Genomic DNA, 21,493 nt, shown 5'->3' on the forward strand with positions numbered 1-21,493 from the left:
CCGGTGAAGTGGGTTCTAGCCCACGAAAGCTTATGCTCAAATAAATTTGTTAGTCACTAAGGTGTCACAAGGACTCCTCGTTTTTGTCTGAGGAGTGACTCCCAACCACCTGGCCACAGGGCAGTGAAGTCTGGGGTCCAGCTCTAACCACGACTTTCACAGAATGGGGCTGAACCCCTAGAGTATCCCCACTACAGCCACTCTGCCCTCATAGGAGGGATCCCAGCACAGGGCATAACCAGGGCAATTCCCTTTGTTCATAAAGATACAGAGAAGTTAAGCAACTCATGGTGCTACCTGAGCCAATGATCCCCAGACACAGCACCACCAGCGAAGCTGCAGGTAAAACTAGTTTAAAAAAAACTCTCTACCCTTGACAGATAGGTCACCGTCTGCCTTGGAAGTATATTTTATATTTCTTCGTGAGCCATCCTCACAGAGAAAGGATGGCTTTGTGTCTTCACTCACACAAGGAAACACAAAACACCTTGTGCCAGAGTGCAAGAATGTTAATTTCTACATATGCAGGACATAATCATAGAAGATTTGGGTTGGAAGAGACGCCAGGAGGTCATCTAGTCCAACACCCTGCTCAAAGCAGGACCAATTTAGTTGGGGAGGCCAGGTCTCTCTAGGTAACCCATTCCAGTGCTTCACCACCCTCCCAGTGAAATAGTGTTTCCTAATATCCAACCTAGACCTCCCCCACTGCAACTTGAGACCATTGCTCCTTGTTCTGTCATCTGGTACCACTGAGAACAGCCGAGCTCCATCCTCTTTGGAACCCCCCTTCAGGTAGTTGAAGGCTGCTATCAAATCCCCCCCTCACTCTTCTTTTCTGCAGACTAAACAAGCCCAGTTCCCTCAGCCTCTCCTCATAAGTCATGTGCCTCAGCCCCCTGACCATTTTCGTTGCCCTCCGCTGGACTCCCTCCAATTTGTCCACATCCTTTTTGAGTTGGGGGCCCAAAACTCTTTCGAAATCTCACATTGATACCTTATAGTCCCGAACCACTTCTTTCTCCACAGAGGGCTGGTCACCTCCTCCCCATACTGTGCTGCCCAGTGCAGCAGTCTGGGAGCTGACCTTGTTTGTGAAGACGGGGGCAAAAAAAGCATTGAGTACATTAGCTTTTTCCACATCCTGCAAGTTTGCAGATGACATTAAACTGGGAGGAGTGGTAGATACGCTGGAGGGTAGGGACAGGATACAGAGGGACCTAGACAAATTAGAGGATTGGGTGAAAAGAAACCTGATGAGGATCAACAAGGACAAGTGCAGAGTCCTGCACTTAGGATGGAAGAATCCCATTCACTGTTACAGACTAGGGACCGAATGGCTAGGAAGCAGTTCTGCAGAAAAGGACCTAGGGGTTACAGTGGACAAGAAGCTGGATATGAGTCGCCAGTGTGCCCTTGTTGCCAAGAAGGCAATTGTATGTCCCCTGCTCTGTTTTACCCGCATTCTGCCATATATTTCATGTTATAGCAGTCTCAGTTGATGACCCAGCACATGTTCATTTTAAGAACACTTTCACTGCAGATTTGACAAAACGCAAATAAGGTATCAATGTGAGATTTCGAAAGATAGCTAAAGCACTCAACCCAAGGTTTAAGAATCTGAAGTGCCTTCCAAAATCTGAGAGGGACGAGGTGTGGAGCATGCTTTCAAAAGTCTTAAAAGAGCAACACTCTGATGAGGAAACAACAGAACCCGAACCACCAAAAAAGAAAATCAACCTTCTGCTGATGGCATCTGACTCAGATAATGAAAATGAACATGCATTGGTCCGCACTGCTTTGGATTGTTATCGAGCAGAAGCTGTCATCAGTATGGAAGCATATCCCCTGGAATGGGGTTGAAGCATGAAGGGACATATGAATCTTTAGCGCATCTGGCACATAAATATCTTGTGATGCTGGTTACAACAGTGCCATGAGAATGCCTGTTCTCATTTTCAGGTGACATTGTAATCAAGAAGCAAGCAGCATTATCTCCTGCAAATGTGAACAAACTTGTTTGTCTGAGTGATTGGCTGAACAAGAAGTAGGACTGAGTGGACTTGCAGGCTCTAAAGCTTTACTTTGTTTTATTTTTGAATGCAGGGTTTTTTTGTACATAATTCTACTTTTTAAATTCAACTTTCATGATAAAGAGATTGCACTACAGTACTTGTATTAGATGAATTGAAAAATACTATTTATTTTGTTTTTTTTACAGTGCAAGTACTTGTCATAAAAAACAAATATAAAGTGAGCACTGTACACTTTGTATTCTGTGCTGTAATTTAAGTCAATATATTTGAAAATGTAGAAAACATCCAAAAATATTTAAATAAATGGTATTCTATTATTGTTTAACAGTGCGATTAATCACAATTTTTTTAATCGCTTGACAGCCCTGATTTATTTATTTATTATTTGTGTTGGAGCACCTAGGAGAGCCCCAGTTATGGCCAGAGTCCTGTTGTTCTAGGCACTGTACAAACACAGAACACAAAGGCACAAAGAGTCTACAAGCAACAACAGACCAATACAGACGGACTGATAGGACAGTACAAGGAAACAATGACACAATGTTAGTCAACATTGTGATAAGCTGTGGTATCAGCACACCAGCAGCCTAGCCTTTTTCAAGGTTTTTTTTAAATGTGCAGGAACTTCATGTGACCACTCATTTTGGATAGGCTTTTAACATACGAGAGAATTGAAGGGGGTGGGGAGGATGATTTGTTTAATTTTCTTGAAGTTGGGGTTAAGACTGTTCTATACACTTTATGCCACTACAATTGTGCCCCACACTAAAGCGTTAGACTGCTTAATTATCAGTTTCTAAACCAATATAGTTAAAGCAGTACAAAAACTGTGTAGATAAGCTCATAGCTTTAAAAAATCTGGGGAGCACTGCTCTAGGGCAAAGGAATGAGACAGTGATGTTACAGTCACAATCACTTGCCTTTTCACACGCTAGTCTTCCCCCTTGCTGGCTAAGCAGCAGTTCTGCAGAAAAGGACCTGGGGTTTACAGTGGATGAGAAGCTGGATATGAGTCCGCAGTGTGCCCTTGTTGCCAAGAAGGCTAACGGCATATTGGGCTGCATTAGTAGGAGCATTGCCAGCAGATTGAGGGAAGTGATTATTCCCCTCTATTCAGCACTGGTGAGGCCATATCTGGAGTATTGTGTCCAGTTTTGGGCCCTCCACTACCAAAAGGATGTGGACAAATTGGAGAGAGTCCAGCGGAGGGCAACGAAAATGGTCAGGGGGCTGAGGCACATGACTTATGGGGAGAGGCTGAGGGAAACTGGGCTTGTTTAGTCTGCAGAAAAGAAGAGTGAGGGGGGGGATTTGATAGCAGCCTTCAACTATCTGAAAGGGGGTTCCAAAGAGGATGGAGCTCGGCTGTTCTCAGCGGTGGCAGATGACAGAACAAGGAGTAATGGTCTCAAGTCGCCGTGGCGGAGGTTTAGGTTCGATATTAGGAAAAACTTTTTCACTAGGAGGGTGGTGAAGCACTGGAATGGGTTACCTAGGGAGGTGGTGGAATCTCCTTCCTTAGAGGTTTTTAAGGTCAGGCTTGACAAAGCCATGGCTGGGATGATTTAGTTGGGAATTGGTCCTGCTTTGAGCAGGGGGTTGGACTAGATGACCTCCTGAGGTCCCGTCCAACCCTGATATTCTATGATTCTATGAATGCCGGCTACAAAGTGCCATGCAAATACCTATTCTCACTTTCTGGTGATATTGTAAATAAGAAGAGGGCAGCATTATATCCTGTAAATGTAAACAAACTTGTTTGTCCGAGCACTTGGGTTGTAGCACTGACTGGAGTTGTAAGCGCTGAAGTTTTACATTGTTTTGTTTTTGAGTGATTATGTAACAAAAAAAATCTACTTTTGTAAATTGCACTTTCACCACACAGAGATTGCACTACAGTACTTGTATGAGGTGAATTGAAAAATACTATTTCTATTGTTTCTTTTACAGTGCAAGTACTTGTAATCAATAATAATATACACTGATTTCAATTACAACACAGAATACAATATATATGAAAATGTAGAAAAACATCCCAAATATTTAATACATTTCAATTGGTATTCTATTGTTTAACAGTGCGATTAAAACTGCGATTAATCGACAGCCCTATAAATAATACCACTCTCTTCCCTCCTGTGGACGCATTTATGCCAGTATGGAAGTGCTTACACCTGTATAGCTATAGCTTATTCTAAACTAATTAAAAAGAACAGGAGTACTTGTGGCACCTTAGAGACTAACAAATTTATTAGAGCATAAGCTTTCGTGGGCTACAACCCACTTCTTCGGATGCATAAACTAATTGTTTCAATTGTACTTTCCAGGCACCATCCATTGTCCTCTTGGGCCGGCTGCTGCTTTCCTTTCTTCTCTTTCCCTCAGACTCATTTTTTAAAACCTTTCACTTTATTCTTTCATCTTGACGCTGATCTCTCTCTCTTACGCCTGAACGATTTCTTAGATATTGCACTTCTTCCCCCTGCTTTTTTCCCCAGCGACTCTCTCAGCCCTCCTTTCCCGCCCTCGGCTTCCTAACCACCCTATTCCCCTACTGCTCCCCTTCGTCCGACCCTGCCCTTTCCCCGCCTCTCAGGAGGCTGGGTCCTTCCTAACCTTTCTGTGGGACGGAGGGGCAGAGAGAACAAATACTGCAAGTGACAAACCACGGGGGCTCCGCAGTCCCCTTACCGCAAAATGGGTCCTCAGACCCGCCCCAAGGTCTCCTCTTGCCTCAGACCCCGTCCCCGTTATCTCCGCCCTCCGCTCCATTTGCCGCCCGTCCCTCTCTGGCCTGGCCCCCCAAGTCACCCCAGGCCCGGCGTTCGCGAGCCCGAGCCGAGTTCTAGCTGGGAAGCGCCAAACAGCCCGGCCTGGTCGCGAGCCGGCTGGGCGTTGCGCTTTCCCCGCGCAGGCCACGGGCGGCAGGGAGGAGGTGCTCTGCCCGCCGTGGCCACGCCCCCTGGGCTCGCGCGGCAGCTGCCGTTTGAATGCTGGGCGGGGCGGCTCTGGCCGGGACTCGTGTTACTGACTGAGGCCCAGCGAGCGCAGGTAATGGGGCGCCGGGGTTCCCCAGGGGTCGGCTTCACTCCCTCGGAGCCGCGCCCTCCTGAGGGCCCGAGGGTGATGTAATCTGTGCCAGGACAACACGCGGGGGCTGTGCCGTTGTTCCGGCGGTGTGTGAGAGCCTGTGTGGGCCGAGGGTAGGTGCACTCCCCCGTTGTACGAGGGCAGGGGGCGGCAGGGCCGTGTGCTGTCCCGTTGTACGTGGGGGACACGGCTGTGCTCCCCCCATTCTGTGTGTGGGTGTCGGGGGAGGGAGCCAGAGTCATGCGCTGTCCTGTGGGGTGGGGGACAGAGGCTTTGTTCTGCTGTATTGTGTGTGTGGGTGGAGGGGCAGGAGGACCATGTGCTCTGCTGTTGTACTTGGTTGTGGGGGGAGAGGGAGAGTTGTGTTGGGGGGAGGACTGGGAGAAATGACTATAGGCGTTTATCCACAGTCACAATGGGAAGGATTGACTCTGTGGTTCAGTCCTCCTGCTCCAATTGCTCTTTCATTATTTATCCACAATGGAACAGCTTCAACTGGAGAGAGGGAGGGAGCCCCACATCAGAGTATCCCATAGGTCAGTGGATTCTCCTGAGAGGGAGATGCCCTATTCAAATCTTTTATCCCTTTCTGGTAGCTGGGGCTCCCACATCTCAGGTGAGTGCTCTAACCACTAGGCAAAAAGTTATATGGGAACTACCACCACGTCCTACTCCTGGATTTGAAAGGGACCCACCTGATATCCTTGTGGATCTGCGCCCTAATCACTACTTGTGCCTCCCAGCATGCTGTAAGAGTCCAATATCAAGATGATAAAAAACATGGTTAAATGGAGTATGGCTCTAGTATTTCAGAGAAATGTCCACATTTATCTTACTGCATGCAGATGGAAAGGATTGCCCTTCGCTACAGCTGCTATCTGCACATGCAGCATCAGCCAGAGGTCTCTCCAGCCTTCTAAATTATGAATATTATTCACAGATGGCAGCCATATTCCCTCAATCAGAGATCTTGATATCATTCTTGCTATTTATTACACTTGCTTCCCCTACCCTCATCCCTTCCCTGCATCAGCAGTATTGAGGGAGACCCTGTGAGTTTTGTGTGGAGGATTGGTACTGCATCCCTATACATTTCTGTTCTATATCCAGCCCAACTTTTCATCCTTTCTCCCTAACATCCCAGACTTCCATCTCTGTAACATCTCATATTCCTTTCTAAGGTGTCATCTTTCTCCATCATATCCCTCTCTCTGCCTCTTCATTTTCAACTTAGAATCATAGAATATCAGGGTTGGAAGGGACCTCAGGAGGTCATCTAGTCCAACCCCCTGCTCAAAGCAGGACCTACCCCAACTAAATCATCCCAGCCATGGCTTTGTCAAGCCTGACCTTAAAAACCTCTAAGGAAGGAGATTCCACCACCTCCCTAGGTAACCCATTCCAGTGCTTCACCACCCACCTAGTGAAAATTTTTTTCCTAATATCCAACCTAAACCTCCCTCACTGCAACTTGAGACCATTACTCCTTGTTCTGTCATCTGGTACCACTGAGAACATTCTAGATCCATCCTCTTTGGAACCCCCTTTCAGGTAGTTAAAAGCAGCTATCAAATCCCCCCCCCATTCTTCTCTTCTGCAGACTAAACAACCCCAGTTCCCTCAGCCTCTCCTCATAAGTCATATGCTCCAGCCCCCTAATCATTTTTGTTGCCCTCCGCTGGACTCTTTCCAATTTTTCCACATCCTTCTTGTAGTGTGGGCCCCAAAACTGGACACAGTACTCCAGATGAGGCCTCACCAATGTCGAATAGAGGGGAAAGATCACGCCCCTCGATCTGCTGGCAATGCCCTACTTATACAGCCCAAAATGCCGTTAGCCTTCTTGGCAACAAGGGCACACTGTTGACTCATATCCAGTTTCTCGTCCACTGTAACCCCTAGGTCCTTTTCTGTGGAACTGCTGCCTAGCCATTCGGTCCCTAGTCTATAGCAGTGCATGGGATTCTTCCTTCCTAAGTGCAGGACTCTGCACTTGTCCTTGTTGAACCTCAAGAGGTTTCTTTTCTCCCAATCCTCTAATTTGTCTAGGTCCCTCTGTATCCTATCCCTACCCTCCAGTGTATCTACCACTTGTCCCAGTTAGGTGTCATCTGCAAACCTCCCGAGAGTGCAGTCCACGCCATCCTCCAGATCATTAATGAAGATATTGAACAAAACTGGCCCCAGGACTGACTTTTGGGGCACTCCGCTTGATACCGGCTGCCAACTAGACATGGAGCCATTGTTCACTACCAGTTGAGCCCAACGATATAGCCAGCTTTTTATCCACCTTATAGTCCATTCATCCAATCCATACTTCTTTAACTTGTTGGCAAGAATACTGTGGGAGACCGTATCAAAAGCTTTGCTAAAGTCAAGGTATAACACGTCCACTGCTTTCCCCTCATCCACGGACCCAGTTATCTCCTCATAGAAGGCAATTAGGTTAGTCAGGCATGACTTGCCCTTGGTGAATCCATGCTGACTATTCCTGATCACTTATAGATTCATAGATTCTAGTACTGGAAGGGACCTCGAGAGGTCATCGAGTCCAGTCCCCTGCCTGCATGGCAGGACCAAATACTGTCTAGACCATCCCTAATAGACCGACATTTATCTAACCTACTCTTAAATATCTCCAGAGATGGAGATTCCACAACCTCCCTAGGCAATTTATTCCAGTGTTTAACCACCCTGACAGTTAGGAACTTTTAGGAACTTTCCTCCTAAGTGCTTCAGAATTGATTCCTTGAGGACCTGCTCCATGATTTTTCCAGGAATTGAGGTGAGGCTGACTGGCCTGTACTTCCCCGGATCCTCCTCCTTCCCTTTTTTAAAGATGGGCACTACATTAGCCTTTTTCCAGTCATCCGGGACCTCCCCCGATCACCATGAGTTTTTAAAGATAATGGCCAATGGCTCTGCAATCACATCCGCCAACTCCTTTAGCACCCTCGGATGCAGCACATCTGGCCTCATGGATTAGTGCTCATCCAGCTTTTCTAAATAGTCCCGAACCACTTCTTTCTCCACAGAGGGCTGGTCACCTCCTCCCCATGCTGTGCTGCCCAGTGCAGCAGTTTGGGAGCTGACCTTGTTTGTGAAGAGAGAGGCAAAAAAAGCATTGAGTACATTAGCTTTTTCCACATCCTCTGTCACTAGGTTGCCTCCCTCATTCAGTAAGGGGCCCACACTTTCCTTGACTTTCTTGTTGCTAACATACCTGAAGAAACCCTTCTTGTTACTCTTAACATCTCTTGCTAGCTGCAACTCCAAGTGTGATATGGCCTCCCCTGTCCTGAAGCGCCAGAATACCAAGATGAGAGCAGCCCTCACAGTTGAGAAGCAAGTGGCGATAGCCTTGTGGAAGCTTGCAATGCCAGACAGCTACCGGTCAGTTGGGAATCAATTTGGAGTGGGCAAATCTACTGTGGGGGCTGCTGTGATGCAAGTAGCCAAAGCAATCACTGAGCTGCTGCTACGAAAGGTAGTGACTCTGGGAAATGTGCAGGTCATAGTGGATGGCTTTGCTGCAATGGGATTCCCTAACTGTGGTGGGGCGATAGATGGAACCCATATCCCTATCTTGGCACCGGAGCACCAGGGTACCCAGTACATAAACAGCAAGGGGTACTTTTCAATGGTGCTGCAAGCACTTGTGGATCACAAGGGACGTTTCACCAACATCAACGTGGGCTGGCCAGGAAGGGTTCATGATGCTCGCGTCTTCAGGAACACTACTCTGTTTAAATGGCTGCAGCAAGGGACTTACTTCCCGGACCAGAAAATAACCGTTGGGGATGTTGAAATGCCTATCGTGATCCTTGGGGACCCAGCCTACCCCTTAATGCCATGGCTCATGAAGCCATACACAGGCAGCCTGGACAGGAGTCAGGAGCTGTTCAACTACAGGCTGAGCAAGTGCAGAATGGTGGTAGAATGTGCATTTGGACGTTTAACAGGTCGCTGGCGCTCGTTACTGACTCGGTCAGACCTCAGCCAAACCAATATCCCCATTGTTATTGCTACTTGCTGTGTGCTCCACAATCTCTGTGAGAGTAAGGGGGAGACCTTTATGGCGGGGTGGGAGGCTGAGGCAAATCGCCTTGCTGCTGATTATGCGCAGCCAGACACCAGGGCGATTAGAATATCACACCAGGAAGCGCTGCGCATCAGAGAAGCTTTGAAAACCAGTTTCATGACTGGTCAGGCTACGGTGTGAAAGTTCTGTTTTTTGAAAACCCGCCCCCTTGATTGACTCATTCCTTGTAAGCAAACCACCCTCCCCCTTAAATCACAGCTTGCTTTTAAAGGAAATAAAGTCACTATCGTTTAAAAATCATGTATTCTTTATTAATTGATTATAAACATAGGGAGAGAACCGACAAGGTAGCCCGGGTGGGGTTTGGGAGGAGGATAGGAGGAAAGTAAAAGGCCACTGAAAAAATTCAATATAATGACAGCCTTTTGGTTGGGCTGTCCACTGGGGTGGACTGGGAGGGGGCACGGAGCCTCCCCCCCGCGTTCTTACACGTCTGGGTGAGGAGGCTATGGAACATGGTGAGGGGGGAGGGAGGTTATACAGCAGCTGCAGCGGCACTCTGTTATCCTGCTGCCGTTCCTGAAGCTCCACCAGACGCCGGAGCATGTCCGATTGATCACGCAGCAGCCCCAGCGTTGCAGCCTGCCACCTCTCATCTCGACCATCCCTCATGACCTCACGTTCACTGGCATCTTTCCTGTACTTAGATACCGTGTCCTTCCATTCATTGAAATGAGCTCTTTCATTGCGGGTGCATTCCATTATTTCCGAGAACATCTCGTCTCACGTCCTCTTTCTCCGCCGCCTTATCTGAGATAGCCTTTGGGACGGAGGAGGGAGGCTTGAAAAATTTGCAGCTGCTGGAGGGATGGAAAAAAGGAGAGAAGTTTTTAAAAAGATACATTTTACAGAACAATACTTATACTCTTTCACGGTGAACAACACTATTCACATTACATAGCACATGTGATTTCAGTACAAGGTCACATTTTGCATCTTAATATTGAGTGCCTGTGGCTTTGGTGTTAGAGATCACAGACGCAGGTCCGGGCAACAGAATTCGGCTTGCATGCGGCCATGGTAAGCCATTGTCTTTCGGCTTCTGTGCCCTCCTTTCCCACATACCAAGCAAAGCCTGTTGACTGCTGCGGTTTTCCTGTTAACCTTCAGCAGCAGAAAACAAACTAACCCCCCCATCCAATTCTCTGGGATGATCGCTTTATCCCTCCCCCCACCGTGTGGCTGGTATCAGGGAAGATCCCTGCAGAAACCAAACTAACCCCCCCTCCCCCGCCTGCCATGAATTATCTGGGATGATCGCTGTACCCCTCCCCACACCGCATGGCTGGTACCAATTCCCCCTCCCCCCGCCCCCCGCGCTTGGCTAACTGCAAGGAAGGATTTCTTTTAAGCCACAGGCAAATAGCCCAGTAGGAACGGCCACCTCTGTCCCCTTAATTAAATTCCCGTATTTCAACCAGGTTACCATGAGCGATATCACTCTCCTGAGGATTACACAGCGAGATAAAGAACGGATGTTGCTTGAATGCCAGCAAACACCGGGACCATACGCTGCCAGACTTTGTCATGCAATGATACCAGATTACTTGCTACTAGCATGGCGTAGTCAAGTGTCCTACCATGGAGGACGGAATAAGGTTGCACTACCCAGAAACCTTCTGCAAAGGCTTTTGGAGTACCTCCAGGAGAGCTTCATGGAGATGTCCCTGGAGGATTTCCGCTCCATCCCCAGACACGTTAACAGACTTTTCCAGTAGCTGTACTGGCCGCGAATGCATCCCAAGTCCTCAGGGCAAATTAATCATTAAAAAAACGCTTGCTTTTAAACCATGTCTTATATTTTAAAAGGTAAACTCACCTGAGGTCCCTTCCATGGGGTCATGGTCTTGGGTACTGGCTTGGGAGGGTACTTCAGTCAGGCTGAGAAAAAGATCCTGGCTGTGGGGGAGAACGGAGTGCTGTGTGCTCTCCGCAAGCTCCTCTTCCTCTTCCCCGTCCGCAGAATCCTCAGGTGTGGCTGATGAGATTACCCCCGCCTCGGAATCCACGTTCAGAGGTGGGGTAGTGGTGGCGGCTCCCCCCCTAGAATTGCATGCAGCTCACCGTAGAAGTGGCATGTCTGCGGCTCTGACCCGGAGCGACCGTTTGCCTCCTTTGTTTTCTGATAGGCTTGTCAGAGCTCCTTGACTTTCACGCAGCACTGCTCTGAGTCCCTATTGTGGCCTCTCTCCATCATGCCCTTGGAGATTTTTTTCAAAAGTTTTGGCATTTCGTCTTTTCGAATGAAGTTCTGCTAGCACTGAATCCTCTCCCCATATAGCGATCAGATCCAGTACCTCCCGTACGGTCCATGCTGGTGCTCTTTTTCGATTATCAGCCTGTGGTCACCTGTGCTCTCCTGTGCTGGGCAAACAGGAAATGAAATTCAAATGTTCGCGGGGCTTTTCCTGTCTACCTGGCCAGTGCATCCGAGTTCAGATTGCTGTCCAGAGCGGTCACAATGGTGCACTGTGGGATAGCTCCCGGAGGCCAATACCATCGAATTGTGGCCACACTAACCCTAATTCGAAATGACAATATCGATTTTGGCGCTACTCCGCTCGTCGGGGAGGAGTACAGAAATCGATTTTAAGAGCCCTTTATTTCGAAATAAATGGCTTAGTTGTGTGGACGGGTGCAGGGTTAATTCAATTTAACGCTGCTAAATTCGAATTAAACTCATAGTGTAGACCAGGCCTAAGTATTCTCACACCTCTTGTCAAATTGTCTGTAATGGGTTATCTTGATTATCACTACAAAAGTTTTTTCTCTTAATTAATTAGCCTCTTAGGGTATGTCTACACCCAGCCGCTAGTTCGGCGGCTGGCAATCGAAGTTCTGGGTTCGACTTATCGCGTCTTGTCTGGACGCGATAAGTCGAACCAGGAAGTGCTCGCCGTCGACTGCGGTACTCCAGCTAGACGAGAGGAGTACCGCAGAGTCGACGGGGGAGCTTGCCTGCCGCTTGTGGACCGAGGTAAGATCGAACTAAGGTACGCAACTTCAGCTACGTGAATAACGTAGCTGAAGTTCGAAGTACCTTAGTTCGATTTGGGGGGTGAGTGTAGACCAAGCCTTAGAGTTGGTAGGACAACTCCCACCTTTTCATGTTCTCTGTATGTGTATATAGATCTCCTCACTATATGTGACATTCTATGCATCTGATGTGTGGATTGCCACGGGCACGCAGGGGCGAAAGAAAATGCAGGCCTGTTATTTACCAGGCTGCACGTGGCAATAGACTATATTGGTAAGGGATGCAAGGAGAGTATGGGTCACGATGCAAACTGCAGACACACACACACACAACTAAAATTAATCAATTTAAAGTTTTATTGGGGATAATTACAAGGGGTAAGGGAGCAGCGTTTGATTAGCTAATAGAGTTAATGAAACTTAAAACACACAATGACTAAAATATCTACTAACAATATTTATAAACAAAGATGCAGCAATTAGTAATAACTGATACTTACAAATACAAACCAACGCATAACGACCGGCAAACATAGAAACTCTGTTTGAAACACGTGAGCTGAGAGAGAGGCTTCGAGGTGATCAGGCTCGGTTACGGGTGTACACAGGATACACAGGATTCGTTTTTCTTTCTCCTCTCCCTGCCTGCACATGGCAGGCAGCCCATAAAGTACCAACTATGACATCATAGAAGTGTCATAGGGGACGGGGCCCAAAACCTGTTTGTGTTCGTTTCTGATTGGCACAAGCAAAGTTTACACCAAGTAGGGGAGCAGGTGCCTCAAAGTCTGGCTTCGCCCCCAAAAAGTGAGGAAATGCATATTGCTTTAGAATGCGTGCAACACTGAATGACAAAAGAAGAGGCCAGGGCAATACCGGTATGGGCAAGTTTTACAGGATGCAGACAGGAACTCATCTCAACAATGAAGTGGGCTGTAGCCCACGAAAGCTTATGCTGAAATAAATTTGTTAATCTCCAAGGTGCCACAAGTACTCCTGTTGTTTTTGCAGATACAGACTAACACGGCTGCTACTCTGAAACTTAATCCAGAGACTCTCAGGTTTTTCTGCAGTTTCATACCGGAGCTCTGAGCAGTCATACTGCTCTCTTAAGTACAATGCAAATACTGCTCTCTTACATACAATGTAATCCCTCAGTTTTCCATTGCAATAACTTTGTTACATGAACATGTTTTTGAGCGCTATTTAGACTTTAGTAAGCTGCTTGAGTTCGTTTTTTATGGCATTATGATTATAAGGAAAAACTATTTCACTAGCAGGGTGGTGAAACACTGGAATGGGTTACCTAGGGAGGTGGTGGAATCTCCATCCTTAGAGGTTTTTAAGGTCTGGCTTGACAAAGCCCTGGCAGGGGTGATTTAGTTGGGGTTGGTCCTGCTTTGAGCAGGGGGTTGGACTAGATGATCTCCTGAGGTCTCTTCCAATATATGATTCTATATATTTTGATTTTAGTAAGACTTTTGATGCAGTCCCACATGATATTCTCATAAGCAAACTAAGGACAAGCAGTGTCTAGATGAAATTACTGTAAGGTGGGTGTACAACTGGTTGAAGATTTCACTCAAAGAGTAGGTATCAATGGTTTGTTGTCAAACTGGAGGGTGTATCTAGTGGGATCCCACAGGGGTCAGTCCTGGGTCCAGTACTAGTCAATATTTTCATTAATGACTTGTATAAGGAAATGGAGAACATGCTTATAAAATCTGCAGATGACACTGTGATATGTCTCCAAAGTACAACCTGGGACTGTGGGACCGCAGTGCTACCTTAACTCTCGAGCCTGGGCTGTCTCTCACAATGCTATGCCAGTGATAAGCAGCAAACTCCTCCAGGCGCTGTGATCACTCATCCATCAGCATATGGAGACCCACAGCCAGCTAAATTGCATGAATGCTGTCTAAGCCACTCGTGAATTATACAAAGAAAGGCACTAGCAAATGATTTTGGAGCAAATGGGCCACTGCTACAGAGCTGCTCCGCGCTCCAGCTCCGCTCCAAAGCCCTGAAAATCACCCCAGCCTTGCACCCCAGAAATATACCATCTTACACTGCTCAAGACTCCCTTGGACAGTGCAAGCTTATTAATTAGTTTGCACTTCCCTACCCTTTGTTGGACTGGCAACAACCCTTGTTAACCTGAGCTGAGATTCTCTAAGAACTTCAACCAGAAACACACTGTTTTAGGTAAAATATAAAACAGATTTATTAACTACACAAAGATAGATTTTAACTGTTTATAAGTAGTAGGCATAGAGATCAAAGTTGGTTACATAAGAAATAAAAATAAAATCACAGTCTAAATTCTACTGATTTAAGCAAGATTTGAATCAAGCAGTTTCTCATCCCACTGGATGTTTCAGGCAGTTAGTTGACAGTTCTTATTACACAGGCAGAATTTCCTTCTCAGCCTGGTACCAATCTCCCCAGTTCAGTCTTTGACTTCCAAATCATCTTCCAGGTGTTAAGATGTGGGAGGAGAGAGGCCCTGTGGTGATGCCATTGACCCTTATTTATACTTTCTCTCCAGCTGCAAGAAAGATCCTTGCTGTGACGGTGTTAGCCCCCATTGAGTACATGCTCTCACTGAGGAATCTCTGGGAGAGTGGATTCTTCTTGATGGGCCATCAACGCCTGTCTGGCCAGTATGTGTTGCTTCTTTGTGGCTACTGAAAGGCTAGCTGTGGGCTAGCAAAACTTCATCATAACTTCAGATACAATGGTAAAATACATAATTCAACAGGATAGTAATGTTCAACAGATTCATAATCATATCACAGTGATGAATATGGGGGTGCCAGGGTGCTATTGTTGAGGTACAGAGTGTCACAGACACCAAGCTGGGAGGGATTGTTAGCAGTTTGGAGGACAGAATTAGAATTCAAAATGACCTTGACAAGTTGGAGAATTGGTCTGAATTCACCAAGACAAAAATCAATAAAAACAAGTGCTAAGTACCTCACTTAAGAAGGAAAAATCAAATGCATAGCTACAAAATTGGCTAAGTGGCAGTACTGCTGAACAGGATCTGAAGGTCGTAGGGGAGGGTGTGAATTTACAGAACCCACATCTCTGGGCTTCATTATTTTCACCTCTTTACCTCTGTTTTCACCACAAATTGAATACAGTAACTCCTCACTTAACAGTTGTCCCGGTTAACATTGTTTCGTTGTTACCTTGCTGATCTATTAGGGAACAAGCTCATTTAAAGTTGCGCAATACTCCCTTATAACATTGTTTGGCAGCTGCCTGCTTTGTCCACTGTTTGGAGGATTCTCTAGAAGAGCAGCCCCTCCTTGTGGGGATTAGAACTGGCGGGGGGGCTGGCAGCACCCCCCATCAGCTCCCCTAAATTCCCTGTAAAGTATGTGGCTCGGCAGCTGCTAAGCAGCAGTTCAAGTGGCCCTCTCCCCATTGCCGTGCTGTTCCTCACCTGCCCTCTGCCTTGGAGCTTCCTGCTTGCTGGGGGAGGGCAGAGGGGTGCTGATATCTGGATGTCCCCCTGCTCCATACCCCCTCTCCACAAAGCGGAGTAGGGGGACAGGGCTCAGGGACAGAAAGGAGGGAGCTTGCTGGAAGCTGTTGCTTCCTATCTGAACTGGCTGATCTGCTTAAAAGGGCAACTTACTTGAAGTGAGGTCAGTGTACTTAAAGGGGCAATGCACATCTCTCTCTTTCTCTCTCTCACTCATGCCTGCACCCCCCAAGCACTTTGGAAAGTCAGCTCCTGTGAAGCTATGCATGTGCTGTCAGGAGGAGGGAGAGGTGCGCTCCAGCTGGATAGAGTGGGCTCATCATCCTGCTCAGTTTTTGCAGGGAAGTGCATCTATTGTGTTTCCTCCCTCCTGCCTCAGTCCATGCTGCCTTGTAGAGTGTGAGGCTACATTAACAACAGCATATTAACTCTTGAGGGCTCAGGTGAGTGCTAGTTCGTCATTTAGCTGCAAGGCTTTCCCTGGGAAATATTCCACCCTCTTACTCCACCACGTCAACCAAGCTTCATAATCATTCATTGTTGTGTACAATATTAAACTGTTTGTTTAAAATTGTTTAAAACTTATACTGTATATGTACATAATGTCTTTTGTCTGGCGAAAAAAATTTCCCTGGAACCTAACACCCCCCTCATTTATATTAATTCTTATGGCGAAATTGGATTCACTTAACATCGTTTCGCATACAGTTGCATTTTTCAGGAACATAACTACAACGTTAAGTGAGGAGTTACTGTATGAATCAACAATGTGATGCAGTTGCGAAAAAGGCTAATCCTTCTGGAGATATTAACAAGAGTGTCATGTGTAAGACACGGGAGGTACTTTTCTCACTTTACTCAGCACTGTTGAGGCCTCAGCTGGAGTACTGTGTCCAGTTTTGGATGTCACATTTTAGGAAAGATGTGGACAAATTGGAGAGAATCCAGAGGAGAGCAACAAAAATGATAAAAGGTTTAGAAAACCCAACCAGAGGAAAGGGTAAAAAAAACTGGATACGTTTAGTTCTGAGAAAAGAAGACTGAGGGGGAATCCAATAACAGCCTTCAAATATGTAAAGGTCTGTTATATAAAGAGGACTGTGATCAGTTGTTCTCTGTGTCCACTGAAGGTAGGAAAAGAAGCAATGGGTTTAATTGGCAGCAAGGGAGGTTTAGGTTAGATTAGGAAAAGCTTTCTAATGATAAGGGTAGTTAAAATCTGGAACAGGCTTCCAAGGGAGGCTGTGGAATCCCTGTCATTTTTAAGGTTTTTAAGAACAGCTTGGACAAACCCCTGTCAGGGATGGCCTTGGTTTACATGGTTCTACCTCAGTGCAAGGGGCTGGACTTAATGACCTCTCGAGGTCTCTTCCTGTGCTATATTTTTAGGATTCTATAAGGAACTGGCTGAAGAGGTTGCTGGATGTTTGACCTTTTTCAGGAGGTCAAACTTGAAATTGTAATGCTCCCTTCTTGGCCTTGAAATAGCTTTAAAATGTATGATTAAGTCTTGGAACAGTGAGGAAGTTTCAGAGGGCTGGAAGACAGCCATTGTACTAATATTTAAAAAGAATAAACAGGATAAGCCAGGTAACTATAGGATGGTTTGCATGATATTGATCTCAGACAAAATTATGGCATGGCTGAAGCAAAACTCAATATATGGAGTTAAAGGATGGAAATATAATATAATGTAATGCTAATAATATAGTATTGAAGAAAATATTTCTTCAGGTGAACTTGTAATCTTTTCCAAGAATATCAACTCTAATAAAAGTAACTACTGATATAATTTACTCTACTTCTTTAAAGCATTTAACTTAGTTATTGTATATAAGCAACTGAACATGAGCGCCTAGTGGGCTAACATGATATTAGGAGGGATTGACAAGGGAATATAGAGCAGGAGCAGGGAGGTGCTGTTACCTCTGTATGCAGCATTGGTGTTCCCATTACTGGAATACTGTGTCCAGTTCTGATGTCAATGCTCTAAAAAGCGGGTTGAAAAATTGTAGAGGGTTTAGGGAATGGTTACAATAATTATTAATGGTCTGGAAAATGTGCTTTACAATTGAAGATAAAAAAGCTCAACCTAGTTAGCTTAACAAAGATGGATAAGAGGTGACTTGATCACAGTCTAGAAGTGCCTATCAAGGGAATGGGATCTCTTGTAGTAGAGGGAAGGCAGAACAAGATCAAGTGGGTGGAAGGCAATTCTAGATAAACTCAAAATGGAAAGAAGGCATAAATTGTTTACAGTGAAAGTGATTAACTATTGAAACAATTTACCAAGGGTTGTGATGGATTCTCAGTCACCAGCAATATTTGGGTTGGATGTTTTTTAAAAGATCTGCTCTGGTTCAAAAGAAGTTATTTTGCAGGAAGTTCTAAGGCCTGTGTTTTATAGGTGGTCAGACTAGATGATCACAGGGGTCCCATCTAGCCTTGGAATCTATGAATCTCCCACTGGCATTAGCCTTTTTCGCGGTAGCATCATAGTTATCCCGCAGCCAATACACCAGGTCTTTCTCCTTCTCTGTCACAACTGATAAGTCCCCATCTTATAATAAAAATTCCTGTTAGTCCTTAACTGCATGACCTTGCACTTTGTACTATCAAATTCCATCCCATTTATATTACTCCACTTTTCAAGGTCATCCAGATCTTCTTGTATGATATTCCAGTCCTCTTCCATATTGGCAATCCCTCCCAGCTTTGTACAAGGAGTCCGGTGGCACCTTAAAGACTAACAGATTTATTTGGGCATAAGCTTTCGTAGGTAAAAAACCTTACTTCTTCAGATGCAGTGAAGTTTTTTTTACCCACGAAAGCTTATGCCCAAATAAATGTTAGTCTTTAAGGTGCCACCGGACTCCTTGTTGTTTTTGTGGATACAGACTAACACGGCTACCCCCGATACTTGTTCCCAATTTTGTGTTATCTTCAGATTTTATTAGTACACTCCCATTTTTTTGTGCCAAGGTCATGAATACAAATTTTAAATAAGATTGGCCCCAAAACCGATCACTGAGGAACTCCATTAGTAACCTCCCTCCACTGGGGCAGGAGGTGTGTGGAGGGTAGAAAGGAGTGGCTGGAGCTATCTGGCATCTTCAGCTGGCAATGGTCCCTAGGTGATGTGATGAAGGGAAGGGTTTTGAAGAATAGGTCAAAAATCTTGAACCTGATATAGTTAAAGTGGGAGAGGCTGATCATTTTAGTGGTTGTGTTTTGAATGGATGGGAGATAGGGCATAGGTGGGAGGGATGTGGTGTTGAAGAGGTGAAAATAATGAAGCCCAGAGATGAGGGTTCTGCAAATTCACACCCTCCCACACTTAGCCTCACCTTGTGATCCTAATCTAGTGCAGAGATTCAAAAATCTGGAGATTCTTTGTCTGTCAGGTCAGCATGCAGTTCTCTGAACACAGACACATCTTAAACTTTACCTGGCTCTTTGGTCTAACCAAAAACCATGGGCACATTAATAGATTAGGATCAGAAAGGATCATTATGATCAACTAGTCTGACCTCCTGTATAACAGACCATAGAACCTCACTTAATTTCTGCATCAAGCTGATAATTTCTGGTTAAAACAAAACATGTCTTTTTCAAAATGAGACTCAGTCTTGACTTAAAGATTTCCAAGTGATCCCTGTGTAAGTCCCAATGGTAAATTATCCTCACTGTATTTTTTTTAAATGCTTCTTTATTTCTAATCTGAATTTGTCAGCTTCCAGACATTGGATCTCATTAGGCCTTTGTTTGCTAGATTGAAGAGACCTCTTCTATCAGAAATCTCTTCCCCCATGGAGATAGGTGACTTGATCATTGTCTACATTTATTTACCTTCTCTTGGATAAATTACGTGGATTGAGTTTGAGTCTCTCACAATTAAGGCATACTTTCCAACCCTTGAATCATTCTTGTAGCTCTTTTCTGAACACTTCCCAATTTGTCAGCATCCTTTTTGGAAGTAAAAAGAACAGGAGTACTTGTGGCACCTTAGAGACTAACAAATTTATTTGAGCATAAGCTTTCGTACGCTACAGCCCACTTCATCGGATGCCTAGAATGTCACATATAGTAAGGAGATATACACACACACAAACACATACAGAGAACATGAAAACGTGGGAATTGTCCTACCAACTCTAAGAGGCTAATTAAGAGAAAAGAATTTTGTAGTGATAATCAAGATAGCCCATTACAGACATTTTGACAAGAGGTGTGAGAATACTTAACATGGGTAAATAGATTCAATGTGTGTAATGGCTCAGCCATTTCCAGTCTCTATTGGACCCTAGAACTGGATGCAGTATTCCAATAATGGCACTCTAATTAATGCTATATACAGAGGTAATACCACCTCCCTGTTCCTACTTGACAGTCCCCTGAATCCAAGGATCATGTTTGCCCTTTTAACTACAGCATTGCACTTGGAGCTCATGTTTAACTGACTATCTTCTGTGATCCCAGTTCTTGGCAGCCTCGCTGCTTTTCATGATTCAGTCCTCTGTTTTACAAGTATAAGCCTGTGGCTACATTTCTAGAGAGAAGGAGCCCTCTGTGCCATCTAGTGGTGAACCAAAGGAAGACAGAGTGTGAACACATCTCACTTGCACAAATAACCCCTACTATGCCACGCTGAAAATATTTGGCTAGTTTTGGGTTAAAATTGATTTAAGTTTTGGGTGTAGGAATAATTAAATATTATCCTTGTTGTGTGACAATAGGACAACAGAACTACATTGAAGATGTCCTTAATGAGTTGTAACCAGAACCTCAATCCTGAATGGCTTGGCCCTGACATTGGGACACAAACAAGGAAGATAGAGATCTACATATACAGGGAAGACTGAATCCCTGGAGGCATGGGTTCTGCTCAAGGGTTACAAATGTATTTGGACCCTCTCCACAGTCTAATGATAGAGCTGAAATCCTGGAGCCGGTAATCTGGTTAGAGTTGTTTGTAGCTTTCCATTGAAGTTGTAGAGGGCAGCAACAGAGCTGAGTGAACTCCACTGCATGAACTTCTACCAAACACCTATGCTCTAATTTATTGTTGTTGTGTTTTCCCAAATTAATACTGTGTTGTTCCCCTTAAAGTTTGTTCTACTTTATGTACACTCAATGCTTGTGAGAAAGGAAGTATTGCCTGTGAAGGGCACGGGAAGTGGATAGTTTTCCCAGATTCTGGATTAGGCCTCAAGCTGGTGTGTGGATGTGTGTTAATTTAAAGAGGAACCCCATCATGTTTGAACCTGATCCTTGTTGCTGCTGCTATCTGACAGAAGGGTCACTTAAGTATTACCTACATTCTTTGTTTCTAGATAGACCATCTTGCATTTGGTTGTGCTAAGACATGTTGGTTAGTTCTCATTCTGTAGGGTTACCATTCGTCTGGATTCCCCCGGACATGTCCGGCTTTTTGAGCTAAAAATAGCGTCCGGGGGGAATTTGTAAATGTCCGGACTTCCCCCTCCGCCCCCCTGCAGAGCGCGTGCGGCTAACAGGGCAGCCGGCCGGATGGTGCCACTTACATGGGGCTCCGACAGCCAGAGAGAGCCCCTCCTCCTCTCCCCTGCAGCAGAGATCACTCCCTCCCTCCCTGCATTCGCAGATCGCCTCCGGCAGTCTGGAGCTCCTCCCCCACTGCTGCCCAGCCTGAGCGGCTCAGGCCGTTCCTGAGCAAGTTCACAGAGACATTAGGCAAAGTCCAACAACAAGGGGGCCAGGGGGTCGGAGAAGGGGCAGGGAGGTTCTGGAGGGGCAGTCAAGAGACGGGGGGGGGGG

The 21,493-nt window shown here is 45.7% G+C and overlaps 1 protein-coding gene across 2 annotated transcripts in view; it reads left to right on the plus strand.

The window, feature by feature from the left end:
- Positions 1-5,032: 5,032 nt before the first annotated feature.
- Positions 5,033-21,493, plus strand: part of ARHGEF39 (Rho guanine nucleotide exchange factor 39) — a 75,628-nt gene continuing 59,167 nt past the window's right edge. For both annotated transcript variants that reach the window (XM_026658262.2, XM_026658263.2), the window contains exon 1: positions 5,033-5,087. The gene's annotated coding sequence lies outside the window, so the exon portion shown is untranslated. The remainder of the gene's footprint in view (positions 5,088-21,493) is intronic.

This window comes from Terrapene carolina, unplaced genomic scaffold (assembly GCF_002925995.2).
Source record: "Terrapene carolina triunguis isolate 2854851 unplaced genomic scaffold, T_m_triunguis-2.0 Scaffold422, whole genome shotgun sequence".
In the NCBI taxonomy this organism is placed as follows: Eukaryota; Metazoa; Chordata; order Testudines; family Emydidae; genus Terrapene; species Terrapene triunguis.